At 36.7% G+C, this 17,756-nt stretch overlaps 2 long non-coding RNA genes across 3 annotated transcripts in view; both read left to right on the forward strand.

Moving 5' to 3' along the window:
* The window catches only part of LOC123380146, a 38,765-nt gene extending 28,547 nt beyond the window's left edge, over positions 1-10,218 (forward strand). Inside the window, exon 2 of the long non-coding RNA XR_006585540.1 lies at positions 9,724-10,218. This is a non-coding gene — a long non-coding RNA (uncharacterized LOC123380146). The remainder of the gene's footprint in view (positions 1-9,723) is intronic.
* The window catches only part of LOC102899771, a 192,659-nt gene that overhangs the window by 108,585 nt on the left and 66,318 nt on the right, over positions 1-17,756 (forward strand). The gene's annotated exons all lie outside the window — the stretch shown is intronic.

Raw genomic sequence — 17,756 nt, forward strand, 5'->3', positions numbered from 1 at the left:
TCATGATTTATCTTAAATCAGTAATTTCCCAGAAGCTGCAATAAACTGAAAAGAAGGCTAGATTTGCTTCCCTGCCCTCAAGTCCTGTTCTTTTATAATCTTTTTCTGGATCTCAGATTTTTTATTTCCATTTGAAAATTGGGAAATATTAGTAACTCCTCAAGGGTTGTTATTTGGCTTTAGGGAAGTAATTTACACAAATAATTAGGACAGGGTCTGATACATACTAAGTCCTTACAAATAATAATATGATGTATTAAAGCATTTTATAATCTATGGAGTATTTTTATGAATATAAAGAAGGAATCGTAAATATGTCAGAAATGAGACATTAGTTCTAGAGTTTAGATTCCTTCTGTATCTTACATAGTTTTAACTATTTTCACCAGTCATATAGAGGGTACTCAATAAAGCATTTTATAAAAAATTGTGTTCAGAGTTGGAAGAGAGGGAGGAGAGTGAGAAATTCAAGAAAATACTCCTTTTATTGAAAATATAATGAAAAATTATATTTAAATTGTCCATATTATAACTAATTTTGGGAGGAGTCAAAGAATATTCCTTGAAGTAACTGACATAGTGGTGACATTGTCTGTAAAAGATGTAATTCAAGTTCTAAACTTGTAGAAAAGTTAAAATTTTATTCATGGTTCTCTTTAAAGAAGCAAATATAAGGAATAGGCTGGGATTCTCAGTCAAACATTAGGAAATGAGGAATTATTTTGTCTTAATTTGACCTTGATTACTCTGCATCTTTCATAGTTATCATTACTTTAACCAGGCTCATTATTAGTGCCCAATAAATATCTTTTAAATAAATGAATACATTGTTCAGGAAGTGTGTGTGTGTGTGTGTGTGTGTGTGTGTGTGTGTGTAAGTTCCTTGTGATCTCAAACATACATGTGTTGATGGTTGCCAAGTCTTTTAGTCTCTTGTGACAGAGGCCATTTGTCATGACTGATAGCTTTTAGGCCATGGCCTCTTCACCTTGTTTGATTTTAATTTTTAAATTTTATTGAAGTATAGTTGACACATGGGGTTAAATTAGTTTCAGGTACACAGCATGGTGATTTAATAACTCCATACAATATGCTATGCCCACCACAAATGTAGCTGCCATCTATCACCATGCAACGCTATTACAATATCACTGACTATATTCCCTGTGCTATACCTTTAATCCCCATAATTTATTCCATATCTGGAAGCCTCTATCTCTGATTCCTCTTAACCCATTTTGTATATGGTCCCATTCCCCTCCCCTCTGGCAACCATTAACCTATTTGCTATATTTATGAATCTATTTCTGCTTTTTGTTATTCATTTGTTGTTTTTAGATTCCACATATGAGTTAAATGACACAGTATTTGTCTTTTCCTTTTTTCACTTAGTGTAATACCTTCAAGGTCCATCCATATTGTCACATAAGGTGAGACCACAATCTTTTTTATGGTGGGCAATATTCCATTGCATGTGTGTGTGTGTGTGTGTGTGTGTGTGTGTGTGTGTGTGTGACATCTTTATCCATTCATCTACTGATATACATGAGTGTTGCTTCCATATATATCTTTGCTATCATAAATAGTGCTCCAGTTAACATTAGGGGCACATATATCTTTTCAAATTAGTATTTTTGTTTTCTTTGGGTAAACACCCAGTAAAGGAATTACTGAATCATATGGTATTTCTATATTTATTGTGTGTTTATTTTGAGAGAGAGCACACATGCATGAGTGGGGGAGGGGCAAAAGGAAAGAAAGAGAATCTTAAGCAGGTTCCATGCCCAGTGAGAAGCCTGTTGCAGGGCTTAATCTCACAACCATGAGATTATGACCTGAGCCTAGATCAAAGTACCAACTGAGCTGCTCAGGTGTCCCTTTAATTTTTTTTTTTTAAGGAACCTCCATACTATTTACCAGTGACTGAACCAATTTACATTCCCACTAACAGTGCATAAGGGTTGTTGTTTTTTTCTCTCAACATTGTCATGAATGCTTGTCATTTCTTATCTTTTTGTTTCTATCCATTCTGACAGGTATAAGGTGATATCTCATTTTGGCTTTGATCTATAGGTCTTTCAAAAAATGTCTATTCATGTCCCTATATTTAATTGAATAATTTTTTTTTATGTTGAGTTGTAGAAATTCTCTATGTGTTTTGGATATTAGCCCCTTATCAGATACATCATTTCAGATATCTTCTCCCATTCAGTAGGCTGACTTTTTATTTTGTTGATTTCTTGCACTGTGCAGAAGCTTTTTATTTTTATGTAGTCTCAGTGGTTTATTTATGCTTTTGTTGCTCTTGCCTGAGGAGTCATATCTAGAAAAATGTTGCTAAGGTCAATGTCAAAGAGACTACTGCCTGTATTTTCTTCTAGGAGTTTTATGATTTCACGTCTTACATTTAGATCTTTCATCCATTTTGGATTTATTTTCGTGTTTGATATAAGGAAATGTTCCAGTTTAATTCCTCCACATATGGCAGTATAGTTTTCCCAGGACCATTTTTTGAAAAGACTATCTCTTCCCCGTTTTATATTGTTGCCTCCTTTATTGTAGATTAATTGGCCATGTTAGCATGGATTATTTTGGGGCTCTTTAATTTGTTCCATTGTTCTGTGTCTGTTTTTGTGCCAGTACCATATAGTTTTGATTTCTACAGCTTCGTATTGTATATTGAAATTTGGGATTGTGATACCTGTTGTTTTGTTCTCTTTTCTCAAGAGTACTTCAGCTATTCAGTCTTTTGTGGTTCCATGCATATTTTAGGATTATGTGTTATAGTTCTGTGAAAAATGCTTTTAGTATTTTGGTAGGGATTGAATTTTTAATCTGTAGATTGCTTTGGGTAGCGTGAGCATTTCAACAACATTAATTCTTCCAATCCATGAGTATGAATATATTTTCACTGTTGGTGTCCTCTTCAATTTCTTTCATCAGTGTTGTATTGTTTTCAGAGAACAGGTTTTTCACCTCCTCAGTTAAAGTTATTCCAGGTGTTTTGTTCTTGTTGATACAACTGTAAATGTAATTGTTTTCTTAATTTCTCTTTCTGCTACTTCATTGTTTGTATATAGAAACTCAAACAATTTCTGTGCGTTACTTTTGTGTCCTGCAACTTTACTGAATTCATTTATTTCTTCTGTTTTTGGTGTATATCATCTAATAGTTTTTGGTGTAGTCTTTTTGGTGTAGCGTCTTCTATGTATAGCATCCTGTCATCTGCAAATACTGTTTAACATCTTCCTTACCAACTTGGATGTCTTTTATTGCTTTTTGTTGTCTGATTGCTGTGGCTAGGACTTCTAGTACTGTGTTGAATAAAGGTGTTCAGAGTGGATATCCTTGCCTTGTTCATGATCTTAAATGAAATTAATTTTTTTCACATTGTGAATGATGTTAGATGTTTCCTCTAAACCTACTTTGTTGAGAGTTTTTACTGTAAATGGATGTTGAATTTTGTCAAGTGCTTTTTCTGTATCTATTGAGATGATCATGGAATTTTTATCCTTCCTTTTGTTAATTTGGTATATCACATTGATGTGTGAATATCAAACCATCCTTGCATCACCAAAAGGAATCAGAGTTGATTGTCATGAATAATCTCTTTAATGTATTGTTGAATGTGGTTTGCTAATATTTTGTTAGAAGAATTTTGCACTTTGGTTCATCAGGAATATCTGCCTATGGTGTCTTTTGGTTTTGATATCAGTAAAGCTGACCTTATAAAAATGTATTTGGAAGCTTTTCTTCCTCTTCTATTTTTTGGAAAGTTTGAAGAGAATAGGTATCAACTCTTCAAATATCTGGTAGAATTTATCTGTAAGTTTGTCTGGTCTTGATTGTTTTTCTTGTTGGGAGTTTTTAAAATGACAGATTCAATTTCATTACTAGTAATTGGTGTGTTCAGATTTTCTATTTCTTTCAAATAGGAATTTATCCATTTCTTCTAGGTTGTCAAATTATTGGCATAAGTTATTTTATAGTATTTTCTCATAAACATTTGTATTTCTGTGGTGCCGGTTTTTCCTTCTCTGCTTTAATTTCTAATTTTACTTATTAGAAATTATTATGTGTCTTCCCTGTTTTTTATTTCTTGATGAGTTGGTTAAAGGATTATCATTTTTGTTCAACTTTTCAAAAAGCCCTACTCTTTTCTTCATTGATCTTTATTTTGCCTTTGTAAAAAGTCTCTATTTTATTCGTGTCTTTTTTTAATCTTTAATATTTTTTTAAGCTCATCTTGGGCTTCTTCTTTTTCTAGTTCTCTTGGAAATAGGTTAGATTATTTGAGATTTTTTTCCCATTTTTCTAAGGTATGCTTATATTGCTATGAATTTCCCTCTTAGAACTGCTTTCACTGCATCCCAAATATTTTAAACTGTTTTGTTTTGATTTTCATTTATCTTCATGTTTTTTTTTATTGCCTCTTTCATCGTCATTGACCAATTCCCAGTTGAGTAGCATGTTGTTTAGCTTCCATGTTTCTATTTTTTTTCAGTTTTTTTTTGTGATTGATTTTTAGTTTGATACTGTTATTTTCAGAAAAGATGCATGATATGATTTCAATCTTCTTAAATGTATTGAGACTTGTTTGGTAGCCTAAAATGTGGTCTGTCCTAGAGAATGTTTCACGTGTTCAATATACATTGAAAAGAATGTGTATTCTGTTGTTTTGGATAAAATGTTCTGTATATATCTGTTAAGTTTATCTGGTCTAATGTGTCATCAAAGACACTTGCCTTATTAGTTTTCTGTCTGAATCCATTGATGTAAACAGGATGTTAAAGTCAATTTCTCCCTTTAAGTCAGGTAACATTTGTTTTATGTATTTAGGTGCTTTCATATTAGGTACATAAATATTTACAATTGTTAGATCCTCTTGTCAGATTGACTGTTTGATAATTATGTAATGTTTTTCTTTGTTTCTTGTTTTTTAAAAATTTTTTCTGGTATAAGTATTGCTACCTGATTTTCTTTTTTCTTTTTCTTTTCTTTCTTCCTCTTTATTCTCCTCCTCCTCCTTTTCCTTCTCCTTTTCCTCCTTCTTATTCTTATTACTATTATTGCTTCTATTTACATGGTATATATTTTTCTATCCTTTCACTTTCAGTCTCTATGTGTCTTTATGTCTGAAATGAGTTTTTCATAGGAAGTATATAGATGAGTCTTTTGTTGTTGTTCCTAACGTTTCACTACCATAGGTCTTTTGATTGGGGTATTTTGTTCATTTATATTTAAAGTAATGTTAAGTAAGAACTTACTCTTACTTTGTTAATTGTTGTCTGGTTGGTTTTATAGCTGTCTGGTCCTTCTTTTGCTCTCTTTCCTTGTGTTGCTAACTTTCTGTAGTGTTATTTTTGTCCTTCTTTCTCTTTATTTTTTTGTATCTGTTATAGATTTGAGTTTGTGGTTACCATGAGATCATATATAATATCCTAATGATAGAGCAGTCTATGTTAATTTGATGGCTATTTAAGTCAAACAGATTCTGAAAGAACATTTATACTACATCCTCCACACTTTATGTATATATTGTCATACATCTTCTTAAAAATTTCTTACTTCTAATTATGACCTTTTCTTTTCCACTTAAAGGAGTGCCTTTAAGATTCCTGGTAAGACTTTTTTAGTGTTAATGAACTCCTTTAGCTATTATTGGGACTCTTTATTTCTCCTTTCAATCTGAATTATAATCTTTCCAGGTAGAGTATTCTTTTTTTTTTTTAATTTTTTTTTCAACGTTTTTATTTATTTTTGGGACAGAGAGAGACAGAGCATGAACGGGGGAGGGGCAGAGAGAGAGGGAGACACAGAATCGGAAACATGCTCCAGGCTCTGAGCCATCAGCCCAGAGCCTGACGCGGGGCTCGAACTCATGGACCGTGAGATCGTGACCTGGCTGAAGTCGGACGCTTAACCGACTGCGCCACCCAGGCGCCCCCAGGTAGAGTATTCTTAATTGTAGGTCTTTCTTTCTTTCTTTCTTTCTTTCTTTCTTTCTTTCTTTCTTTCTTTCTTTCTTTCTTTCTTTCTTTCTTTCTTTTGAATATATCATGTCACTCTCTTATGTTCTGAAAAGTTTGTGTTGAAAATTCAGCTAATAGACTTAGAAGGTTTCCTGTGTGTACAACTTTTTCCTACTTTCTTCCTGCTGTTAAAATTCTAACTTTATATTTAAACTTTGATATTTTAATTATTATGTGTTTCCATGTGGACATCCTTGAGTTCATTTTGTTTGAAACTCTCTATGATTCTTAAAACCAGATATCTGCTTCTTTCCCTAGTGTATAGGTATTTTTAGCTATTAATTATTTAAATGAGTTTTCTACTCCTGTCTGTCTTCTTCTGGGAACCATATGATGCAAATGTTACTTTGTTGGATGTAGTCCACTAGATCCTTTAAACTATCCTCATTTTTTTTTCTGGTCAGCTTGGGTGTTTTCCATTACACCCTTGGGTGTCTTCCCAGATCACTCATCCATTCTGTATCCTTTAATATACTGTTGATTGTCTTTAGTGTATTTTTCATTACAGTTATTTTATTCTTCAACTATGACTGATTCTTTTTAATATTTTTCTCTTTGTTGAAGTTCTCACTGAATTCTTCCACTTCTCTCTCTAGTCCACTGAGCATCTTTATGATCATTACTTTAAACTCTTTATGAGGCATATTGCATATCCATATTTCATTTAGTTCTTTTTCTGAGGTTTTATCTTGTTCTTTGGAACATATTTTCTGTCTCCCCATTTTGCTTGACTTTCTGTACTTGTTTCTATGAATTAGGCAGAACAACTACTTCTCCTAAACTTGAGGTAATGGTCTTGTGTATGGTCATCCCATGTGTATACTAGGTGTACTTAGTGATTCTGCCTGGCTAGAGCTGTTTGGTGTGGGCAGGAAGTCTTGAAGGCACTTCATGCTGAGGCCTCCCTGGTGGGATGGTTGGATCTGAAATGGGCATAGGCCACCATGGTTTGGGGGCTATTTTTACAGAGGAAACTCTGGCAGGATAGCTAAGGCCCAAGTAGGAGCAAGCTGGGATGCCTAGGGCTCTTCAAATAGAGGCCATGTTGGTAGTGTACCTGCTAGCTAGGGTGTCCCAATGTGTTCTTTGTAAAGAGCATCCTGGTTGGATGACTGGAGCCAAGATAGGGCATGATCCTGTGTATCTCCATATGTCCTGCACAAGGGGAACCCAGGTAGGACAGCTCAAGCTGAAATGGGTGCAAGCTGGAACGTCCAGGCATGCTAAGCACAGGGGTTGCCTTGTGGGAGTTATTGGAGCCAAGGGTGGTGTGGGCCAGGGTTTCCCAGCACACTCCACATAGGGGGTCCCCTGCTAGGCAGCTGGAGTCAAGGTGGGCTGTGAGCTAGGGGTCTCAGAGTGCTGTACACTGGAAATACCCTGGAAGCATGGCTGAAATCATGGGAAGCATGGGCTGGGTGTTCCTGCGGTATTCTTTGTAGGGGACACCTTGGTAGGGTAGATAGAGCTGAAGGAGGTATGAGCCTGAGGGTCTGAGTGCTCTGTACTGGGATGCCTTACCAAGTTGTCTGGATCCAGAATGGTGCTATCCTTGAGTGTTCTGGGGTGCTTTCTACCTATGTCATCTTGTTGTGATGGCTGGAGCTGTGGTAAGTGCTTACCAGAGGTATCCCAATATGTGCCATGCTGAGAGCACCTTGCACTAAATGGGGCTGGTGTGAGCTAGGGGCCCAGACTCATTGAGGGGTCAGACCAGCTTTGATACACAGAACTCTGCTTCTATCTATACTGTCAGTATGGAGAATGACTGTAAATCATGGTGCTTGCCAGTCCCTGTAACCTGCAGAGAGTTCTAGCAGCTCACTTGCTATTTGTTGGAGCCCTAAGGATGGATCTTTTGCACATTAGTTGTTTTGTTTTGTTTTGTTTTTTAAACACAGCTGTTTTTATGTGCCCCTGGGCAGATGAATCTGCTCACAGTACTCCAGTACTATCCCTCTCCACAGCAGTTTGCACCATTGGGGGTGGGACTTGCCCACCATCTCTGTCTCTTTTCATTCTCTATGTGGTTTCTCTATCTATCGTTGTGCAGAAGCTGTTTCATCAGCCCTCGGTTCTTTTTTTATGAGGAATTGCTCTATAAATGGTTACAGATTTGGTAACCATTCATGGAGGAGGTGAGTTCACAGTCTTCCTGCATCACCATCTTGGACTGGAACTCTTCTCTTTACCTTTATTTTAAAGCCTGTGCTTCCAAATAAGCCCCCCCACCCCCACCCAATCCATTTCTAGGAACTACACCCCAGGCTGCTCATCATGAAACTGTTGTTTTCCAAGAGACAATTAGAGGCTTCCACTGACAGAAAAAGTATTTTCAATGCCTCCTTGCACTTGTGTTGACTTTCTTTCAGCTCTCTATTATGGAATATCTTAAGACACTCTGCTACCCTACCCACATAGACTGGTCACAGAAGGCCTAGCTTTTGGGGCTCATCCGACATCAGAAGCGAAGTTACTTACAAAGCTGTGAGAATAAGCTGGCTGAGTGCTTGACTCCAGTGACTTACAGGGCTTGATGGGGTCTCTGACTAGCCTCATGTTTTCAGCTCCTCCTGACTTAAGCAGACAGCTTTATTGCAAAGGATGCACTTTCCAATGTAAAGCACCATGCATCAGAAGCACCTCCTCATTCTTCTTACACATACTGGGTCTCTGTAAGGATTTCCAACTAAATTCTCAAAGTTTGCTTTTAGAGTAGGTCTCTTAAAACCAGTTACAAAAATTGACAATGTTTGACCAAAAGCCTAGGCAAAATAATTAAAATGTTTCTGCTTTGATTTCTGCTCAACAGAATGTCAGACTGGAATTAATTAGAAAAGCAAAAAAAGATATACTTTTGGCTCTGAAACCAGTCTCTTGATCCAAATGTATCTACCAACATTAAATCTAGGGGTTGTTAACAGTGCCCTAATCTGTATGTTGCCAGAGTTTTCATAATAATCTTGTAGAAAAATTAGATGTCTGTGTCTGTCACTTCCTGCCTGCACGGACTATTTGCATGTTTAGCCACTTCAGGTCCAGGGACAATGAGCTATCTGGTGAAAGCTCCCAAATATACACTGGGGTTTGAAAATCTTATTGTCTCTACAGAGTGTGTTATAGGAGTGAACCTGGCCTATCAGGTGTGCAGCCTCCTTCTTTAAACTTCACTTGATAGGGATAGCTGGTTTCTGCTTTGATTTCCAATGACCTCTTCAATTTTCCATCAGTAATCTGTCTGAACTGAGGCATAGTCACATGAGACCTTATCTCCCTGGCCTTTTTTTTCCCCTGCCAATTCCTTCCCCTGCCCTGGATCTAGACCATGCTTTGGTATGTCTTGCATCAATACAGGTAATTTCACCTTTCATAAGATGACATTCAACCTGTTTGTGGGAAACACAACCAATATATTTAGCACTGCTTAAAACATCACCCTGAGTTGCAGTCAAATTAGTTTTGGTATCTGTTCTGTGGCTCTTTTTGTTACAGACTCCACAATATGCACTGCCCCAACCCCTAAGAAACAGATCCCAACATTATGCATGACTTGAAAAACACAGTGTAAAATAGAGTAAAACCGAGAATTCAATTACACTGCTAAAAATACAGGTTCATGGTTTGAGTGGCCATAGAAGTGATGATAATAATTTTAAGTAATCCTAAAGTGATTCAATTTTCCTGACTGCAGGAAAGGAGGAGAACGGTTTCCTTTTTTTGGCCTGCATGACTCGTTTATAGAAAAACAAGCTTTTTAAAGAGAAGAAATGTGGCCAAGAAAAGCCTTTGGCATTTCATCCTGCATCTTGCCCTCCAATTGCTCAAGAAGTAGCTGCTGGTGAAGACAAGGCTGCTCTCTCCCAAGGGGCCAGTTAGAACCCCAAATATTAGAGCTAAAGAATGCCTCGTCCTCCATGTATTGGCAATGAACTTCCCATCATGAAGAAAGGCGTAATTTTACTTTATAGTTTTTGGAGTTCTGGTTACTGAATCCATCTGGTTAGAATAAAACCAGAGGAAAAAGGAGAGAATGAAATAGACAGTTTTTTTTTTCCCTTCCAGTCAAGAGAAGAGTTTTAGCCAATGTGATTCCCATGGTTTCCAGGCTGTTTCGAATGAAAATCAACCTTCCAGCTAACTCATGTGGGTGCAATATCGATCAATAAAAGAGCCCATGAAACAGTTAGTTGGAGTCTGAGTGAAAAGAATGCAACAAGTTTCCCACAGATTCCTTCTCCAATGGATAATGAGCATGAATACACGGAGAAGCAACCAGGCATTTAAGGGAAGTGTTCAAACAGTGCCTGCCCAAGGAGTTCACAAGAATTCTCCCTATAGCCAAGAGCTCCCTGTTGTGAGCAAGAAAGGTTTTTGACTATGTCATTTCAATTCGTCCCACAAAACATGTCTCAAAGAGAAAGAAGTGTTTACTCCATGGATGCTAGTTGTTGGCCCAGATCTGGTGTTCTTTTTTTTTTCTTGTTCTTTTTAATTTTTTTTTAACTAGAGAGGTCTCCTGAAGCTTTATTTCTGTTCTCACCAAAGTGTCTTATGTATCATGGAAGACACAAAATTATCATTGGAGAAACAGGGAAATAAGAAATAATAATTTATCACTTTGAAGGAAGTCCAAGTCTCCTATTACTTTTGTATTCAGGTTGCAATTTCTGATGCATACACTCCATGCTGTATATTTTGGGTGAGTTAGTTGTCTGTATATCAGAGTGAGTTGAATGCAAGAAGCTACTAGGCCAAATCATAGAATAGTTTTGTAGGGCTGCTAACCAAAGGCGAGCTTGAGCTTTGACACTTGCTGCAAGTTAACTTGTCAGCTATTTTCCTGCTGACAGATAAAAAGTCTAATTGGTCTCTCTAAGAAAATGGTGACTTGTAGTTTTTAATAAATTTAATTTTAGCAACTGGTAGGCCTTCTACTTAGGCAAAAATTAAAATAATTGGTTGAGAGACGATGTTCTTAAAAATAACAATCATCATCATTGAAGATAACTCTTTTGGTACTCTAAGTGGAAATACACATTTTTATTTATTTTTTTGTTAACATAGAATCTAAAATGGGAAATTGATTCTGCTTCGGCATTTTTCTGATTTCATTCTCTTTGCTAAATTTGGTCCGTGTTGCAGTTGACTGACCTTGGGAAAGTTACATAGTCCTCTATATCTCAGTGTCCTCATCTGTCAAAGGGGCTGATAATGGTATCTATCTCACTGCTTTGTTAAGATATTAAATGAGGGGCAGCTGGGTGGTTCAGTCGGTTAAGCATCTGACTTCGGCTCAAGTCATGATCTCACGGTTCGTGAGTTCAAGCCCCGCAATAGGCTCTGTGCTGACAGCTCAGAGCCTGGAGCCTGCTTTCGTTTCTGTGTCTCCCTCTCTCTCTGCTCCTCCCCTGCTTGTGTGCTCTCTCTCTCGCTCTCTCTCTCTTGCTCTGTCTCTCTCAAAAATAATAAACATGTAAAAAAATTTTTAAAAGATATTAAATGAGAAATTGCGGTAGGTACAAGGTGAGCTCCCGCTACAAGAGGCTGGTGAAATATAACTTCAGGAGAATTCCATAAAATATGTTTTCTATACACCAGGCACTGTTCTGAATGCTTCATGTAGATTAGCCTATGTAATGCTAACCACCGTTGTATATTAGTCTACTTTTCAGATAAAGAAAATGAAGCACAGAGAGGCCAAGTAACCTGCACAGTCTCACAAAGTTAGTAAATGTTGGTGCCAGGGTTCAAACCCAGATAGACTGAATTCAAATCCAATGTAGGCATTTGCCCTTTGGTGAAATAACATTCTATTGGTTTATCTGACTCTTCGCTCGCTCTCTCTCTCTCTCTCTCTCTCTCTCTCTCTCTCTCTGTCTCTGTCTCTCTCTTAATTTACACTACTGCTACTAGGAGCTTTCTTGAGAGAAGATCTAACACTACTGTTCATTTGTTTGGAACCCTTCAAAGAATATTTTGATCACTTGAATATAGGTGACAGGATCTTTATTCGATCCATGTCCAAGTCTCCAGACCCATTTGTCAAAGACCTGACCTTATATTTTATAATCTTCTGCCTTAATATATATGCCCTTAAACTCACCCAGCATGCAATTTAATACTCTATGTACCTATGTACCTATGAAATTTTGATTTATTTTTCACAACTTGATTCAACTTTGCCTTTCCCATGATACTGTCTCTTCCCAAAACACTTTATTATTCCAATTCCTTTACTGCTTGTGAGAGATTGTATTTCACAGAGAAGCTTTGACAATATCTACCACCAATAGCAATTCTGTATTTGAACATTGTCATTGTCAATCCCCCATCCAAAGGTGAAATCTAGGGGTGCCTGGGTGGCTCAGTTGGTTAAATGTCTGACTTTGGCTCAGGTCATAATCTCACAGTTTGTGGGTTCGAGCCCCATGTCGGGCTTTGTGCTGACAGCTCAGAGCCTGGAGCCTGCTTTGGAGTCTATGTCTCCTTCTCTCTCTGCCCCTCCTCTGCTCACTTTATCTCTCTCTCTCTCTCTCTCTAAGGTGAATAAATGTTAAAAAAATAATAATAAAATTTTTAAAAAGGTGTAATCTATTTGTCTACTCCCTTGAATCTGGTCAGGCCCTATGACTATTTTGACCAATAGAACATAGCACAAATGATGTTATAATTCTTATAACATCTTATAACCCAAACTAGCCTGGCAGTTCAACTTCCTCCCTGTCACAGTTTTGAACCAGCATGTAAAGTCCAGGGTACTCTGGTGGACACAGATATAACCAAGAAGGGCACTGAGGGATGAGGCGTGTGAGTGAGGAAGCCATCTTTGATAACCAGCCTAGTTCTGCAGATGACCTCAGATGCAGCTGTTATCTGACTGAAATCAAATAAAAGCCTCCAACAAAGAAGTACCGAGTGCAGTCAAATTGTAAAAGCATGAGAGAGAATGATAAATTGTTTAAAGCCACTGAGTTTTGAGGTGGTTTGTTATGTAGCAATAAATAACTATAATACAATTGATCTGGTTTCAGGTGACTTTTATTGCATGTGTCTACTCCATATATTCATTGCTTTGTATGTTTGTCTCACTTACTAGACTACGAACATCTTAAAGATAGGTGCCTTGTTATATGTGTTTATAACATCAGTGCATGAAACACTGTAAGTTCTCAATAAGCATTTGTTGAATTGAAGTAAACGTACAGGGTGGATCTGGTTTTTTTTTTTATTTCCTAAATTTGAGAAGTAAAGAGACAGCTTTATAAAAAAATGAAAGAATATTTATGCTACTACATAGGCCATATTTTTTGAGTACCCTGTTCTCTCCTCCATCTCCTCTACCCACACCAAGGGGAACGAGAAGGCAAGATCCCACTTAGCTATCAAGATGAATTCAAAGCAGTGTAAATTCTTAAGGGAGAAAGATTGCTTTCACCAATGAAAAAAAACACTATAAACTAATTATCAGTTCCCTCCACAGAGGGGATAGAAATTGGCTGGGGGTGGGTCATAGTGGTGAATAGGATATCTGTCTTGTAGTCCATGAACATTCATAGTACTTGAGGATTTTTTTAATGTGCATATTTTAGTTTTAAATTTAAACAAACATGTGAAAATAAAACAGAAGATAGGAATAATCGAAGATTTAGGTAGCATCCATCATGTCATATAAGTATAATAAAAAGAGAAAGCAAAAAAAAATCATTTTTACGAGAATTCTTAAGATTTACTCTAACAATATATACATACAGCACTGTTTACTATAGTCCTCATGTGCATTATGGATTTATTAATTATATTGTAACTACAAGTTTGTACTTTTTGATGACCTTCTTCCAATTCCCCCAGCCCCTTTCTACCTCTCTGTAAACCACAATTTGATCTCTTTTTCTATTATTTCTAAATTATTTTAAGATTCCACATATAAATGAGATCATATACTATGCGTCCTTTTGGTATGACTTATTTCACTTAGCATAATGCCTTCAAGGATCCTCCATGGTGTGACAGGTGGTAGGATTTCCTTGTTTTTCTTATGGCTGAATAATATTCCAGTGTGTGTGTGTGTGTATACACACACACACACACACACACACACACACACACACACATATATAGGCATGCATGTATGCCACAACTTCTTTATCCACTCATCTATCAGTGAACAACACTCAAGTTGTTTCCATGTGTTGGCTGTTGTAAATAACCGCTGCTGTGAATACAATGGTACCAGGTTTTTGTTGTTGTTGTTGTTTTTTTTGAGTTAGTGTTTTGTTTTCCTTTGGATATATTTCTGGAATTGGAAATGCTGGATGATGTGCTAGTTTCATTTTTAATTTCTTAAGGAGTCCCCATATTGTTTTCCATAGTGTCTGTAGAAGTGTACAATCCCGCCATCAGAACACAGAGGTTTTATTGTCTTCATATCCTTGCTAGCATTTGATATCTCTTGTCATTTATGTATGTGTGTATGTGTTTATTTAAATTCAAGTTAGTTAACATACAGTGTAGTATTGGTTTCAAGAGTGGAAGGTCATCAAAAGGTACAAACTTGTAGTTACAATATAAATAAGAATTGTACCGGTCTGCATTCCCACCAACCGTGCAAGAGGGTTCCCCTTTCTCTGCATCCTCACAAACATCTGTTGTTGCTCAAGTTGTTGATTTTAGCCATTCTGAGAGGTGTGAGGTGGTGTCTCATTGTGGTTTTGATTTGTACTTCCCTGATGATGAGTGATGTTGAGCATTTTTTCATGTATCTGCTGGCCATCTGGATGTCTTCTTTGGAAAATTGTCTTATTCATGTCTTCAGTCCATTTCTGAGCTGGATTATTTGTTTTTTAGGCCTCAAGTTTGGTAAGTTCTTTGTAGATTTTGGATACTAACCTTTATACAATTTGTCATTTGCAAATATCTTTTCCCATTCTGTCAGTTGCCTTTTAGTTTTGCTGATTGTTTCCTTCACTGTGCAGAAGCTTTTTGCCTTGATAAGGTAGTTATCCCAGTACTTCATTTTTGCTCATTTCCCTTGCTTCTGGAGACATATCTAGTAGAAGCTGATATGGCCAAGATCAAAGAGATGGTTGCTTGTGTTCTTGTCTAGGATTTTGATGACTTCCTGCCTTACATTTAGGTCTTTCATCCCTTTTCAGTTTATTTTTGTGTGTGGTGTAAGAAAGTGGTCCAGTTTCATTCTTCTGCATGTCACTATCCAGTTTTCCCAACACCATTTGCTGAAAAGGTTTTTGCTTTTCACTTGGTTTTTCCATTGGATACTCTTGCCTGCTTTGTCAAAGATTAGTGGACCATAGGTTTGTGGGTCCATTTCTGGGTTTTCTATTCTGTCCCAATGATCTATGTGTCTGTTTTTGTGCCAGTACCTTACACTCTTGATGATTACAACTTTGTGATGCCTCCAGCTTTGCTTTTCTTTTTCAATATTGCTTTGGCTCTTCAGGGTCTTTTCTGGTTCTACACGAATTTTAGGATTGTTCTAGCTCTGTGAAGAATGCTGGCATTATTTTGATAGAGATTTCATTGAATATAGAGATTGTTTTGGGTTGTATAGAGATTTTAACAATATTTGTTCTTCCAATCCATGAGCATGGAATGTTTTTCCATTTCTTTGTCTTTCTCCGTTTCTTTCAAACACTTTTTATAGTTTTCAGCATACAGATCATTTACCTCTTTGGTTAGGTTTATTCCTAGGTATCTTAGGGTTTTTAGTGAAATTGCAAATGCGATCAATCCCTTGACTTCTCTTTCTGTTGCTTCATTATTGCTGTACAACAGTACAACCATTTTCTGTACATTGATCTTATATCCTGTGACTTTGCTGAATTGACATATCAGTTCTAGCAGTTTTTTGGTGGAGTCTTTCAGATTTTCCATGTAGAGTATCCTATCATCTGCAAAAAGTGAAAGTCTGACTTCTTGCTGGTTTGGCTGCTATCTATTTATTTATTTACTTATTTATATTCTCTGATTACTGAGACTAGGACTTCCAACACTATATTGAACAACAGTAGTGAAACTGGACATCCCTGTCGTGTTCCTGATCTCGGGTGGAAAGCTGTCATTTTGTCCCCATTGAGGATGATATTAGCTGTGGGCCTTTCATCAATGGCTTCTATGATGTTAAGTGATATTCCTTCTATCCCTACTTTCTTGAGGGTTTTATCAAGAAACAATGTTGTATTTTGTCAAATGCTTTTTCTACATCTATTGAAAGAATCATGTGGTTCTTACCCTTTTAGTAATGTGGTGTGTAATGTTGATTGATTTGCAAATATTGAACCAACCACACAGCCCAGAAATAAATCACTCTTGATCATGGTGAACAATTCTCTTAATGTATTGTTGAATTCTAGTATCTTGTTGAGAATTTTTGCATCCATGTTCATCAGGGATATTGGTCTGTAATTCTCCTTTTTTAGTGGGGTTTCTCTATGGTTTGGGAATCAAGGTAATGCTGGCTTCATAGAATGAGTTTGGATGCTTTCTTTTAATTTTTAATTTTTGAAACAGTTTGAGAAGAACAGGTATTAACTCTATTAAAAATGTCTGGTAGAATTCCCCCTGTGAAGATATCTGGCCAAGGATTCTAGGTTGTTGGAAGATATTTTTTTTAATGTTTGTTTATTTTTGAGAAAGAGAGACAGAGTGTGAACTGGGAAGGGGGGAGAGAGAGAGGGAGACACAGAATCTGAAGCAGGCTCCAAGCTCTGAGGTGTTGGCACAGAGCCTGATGTGGGGCTCGAACTCACAGACCACGAGATCATTACTTGAGCCAAAGTCAGGCCCTTCACTGACTGAGCCACCCAGGTCCCCCTGGCAAATTTTTGATAACTGATTCAATTTCTTTGCTAGTTATGGGTCTGTTCAAATTTCCTATTTCATCTTGTTTGAGTTTTTGTAGTTGTGAGCGCTTAGGAATTTGTCCATTTCTTCTAGATTGTCCAGTTTGTTGGTATATAATTTTTCAAATTTTTCAAAATTTTCAAATTTTTCAATTCATATTTCTGTGGTGTTGGTTGCGATCTCTTTTGTTCATGATTTTATTTATTTGGGTGTTCTCTCTTTTTCAGAAGTCTGGCTAGGTATTTATGAATTTTGTTTATTTAAATAAAACAGCTTTTAGTTTCATTGATCTGTTCTACTGATTTTTGTTGTTGTTGCTGTCGTTTCTATATCATTTATTTCTGCTCGAATCTATATTATTTCTCTTCTTCTGTTGGCTTTGGGTTTATTTGATGCTCCTTTTCTAGCTCTTTTGTGTGTAATGTTAGGTTGCATATTTGGGATCTTTCTTGCTTTTTGAGATATGCCTGAATTACAATATACTTTCCTATTAGGACTGCCTTTGCTGCATCCCAAAAGATTTGGACTATTGCATTAACCCTGGGGAAAAAGTGGGGCGGAGAGCCTGATCCCATATGAAGAGAAAAGGAAAGGGAACAACAACAACAACAAATTAAACAGAGAATAAAAAACTATAAGGCGGATTTTAAAGAAAAAGAAGAGAAAAGAAGGAAAAAAGAAAAAAAGCCTAATTAAAAAAATAAAAATATGAAACAAAATAACAACAAAAAAATAAGAAACTATGAACCTGATTCCAAAAGAAATAAGGAAGGAGGAAAAAAAAAGAGTTGTCTGTTGGTGCCTTGGGGGTTGGTGGCTGTGCTGGTCTGGAGGAGAGGCTGGCTGTGTTGTCTGAGTCAGTCT

The sequence above is a fragment of the Felis catus genome, chromosome C2 (assembly GCF_018350175.1).
Source record: "Felis catus isolate Fca126 chromosome C2, F.catus_Fca126_mat1.0, whole genome shotgun sequence".
Classification (NCBI taxonomy): Eukaryota; Metazoa; Chordata; class Mammalia; order Carnivora; family Felidae; genus Felis; species Felis catus.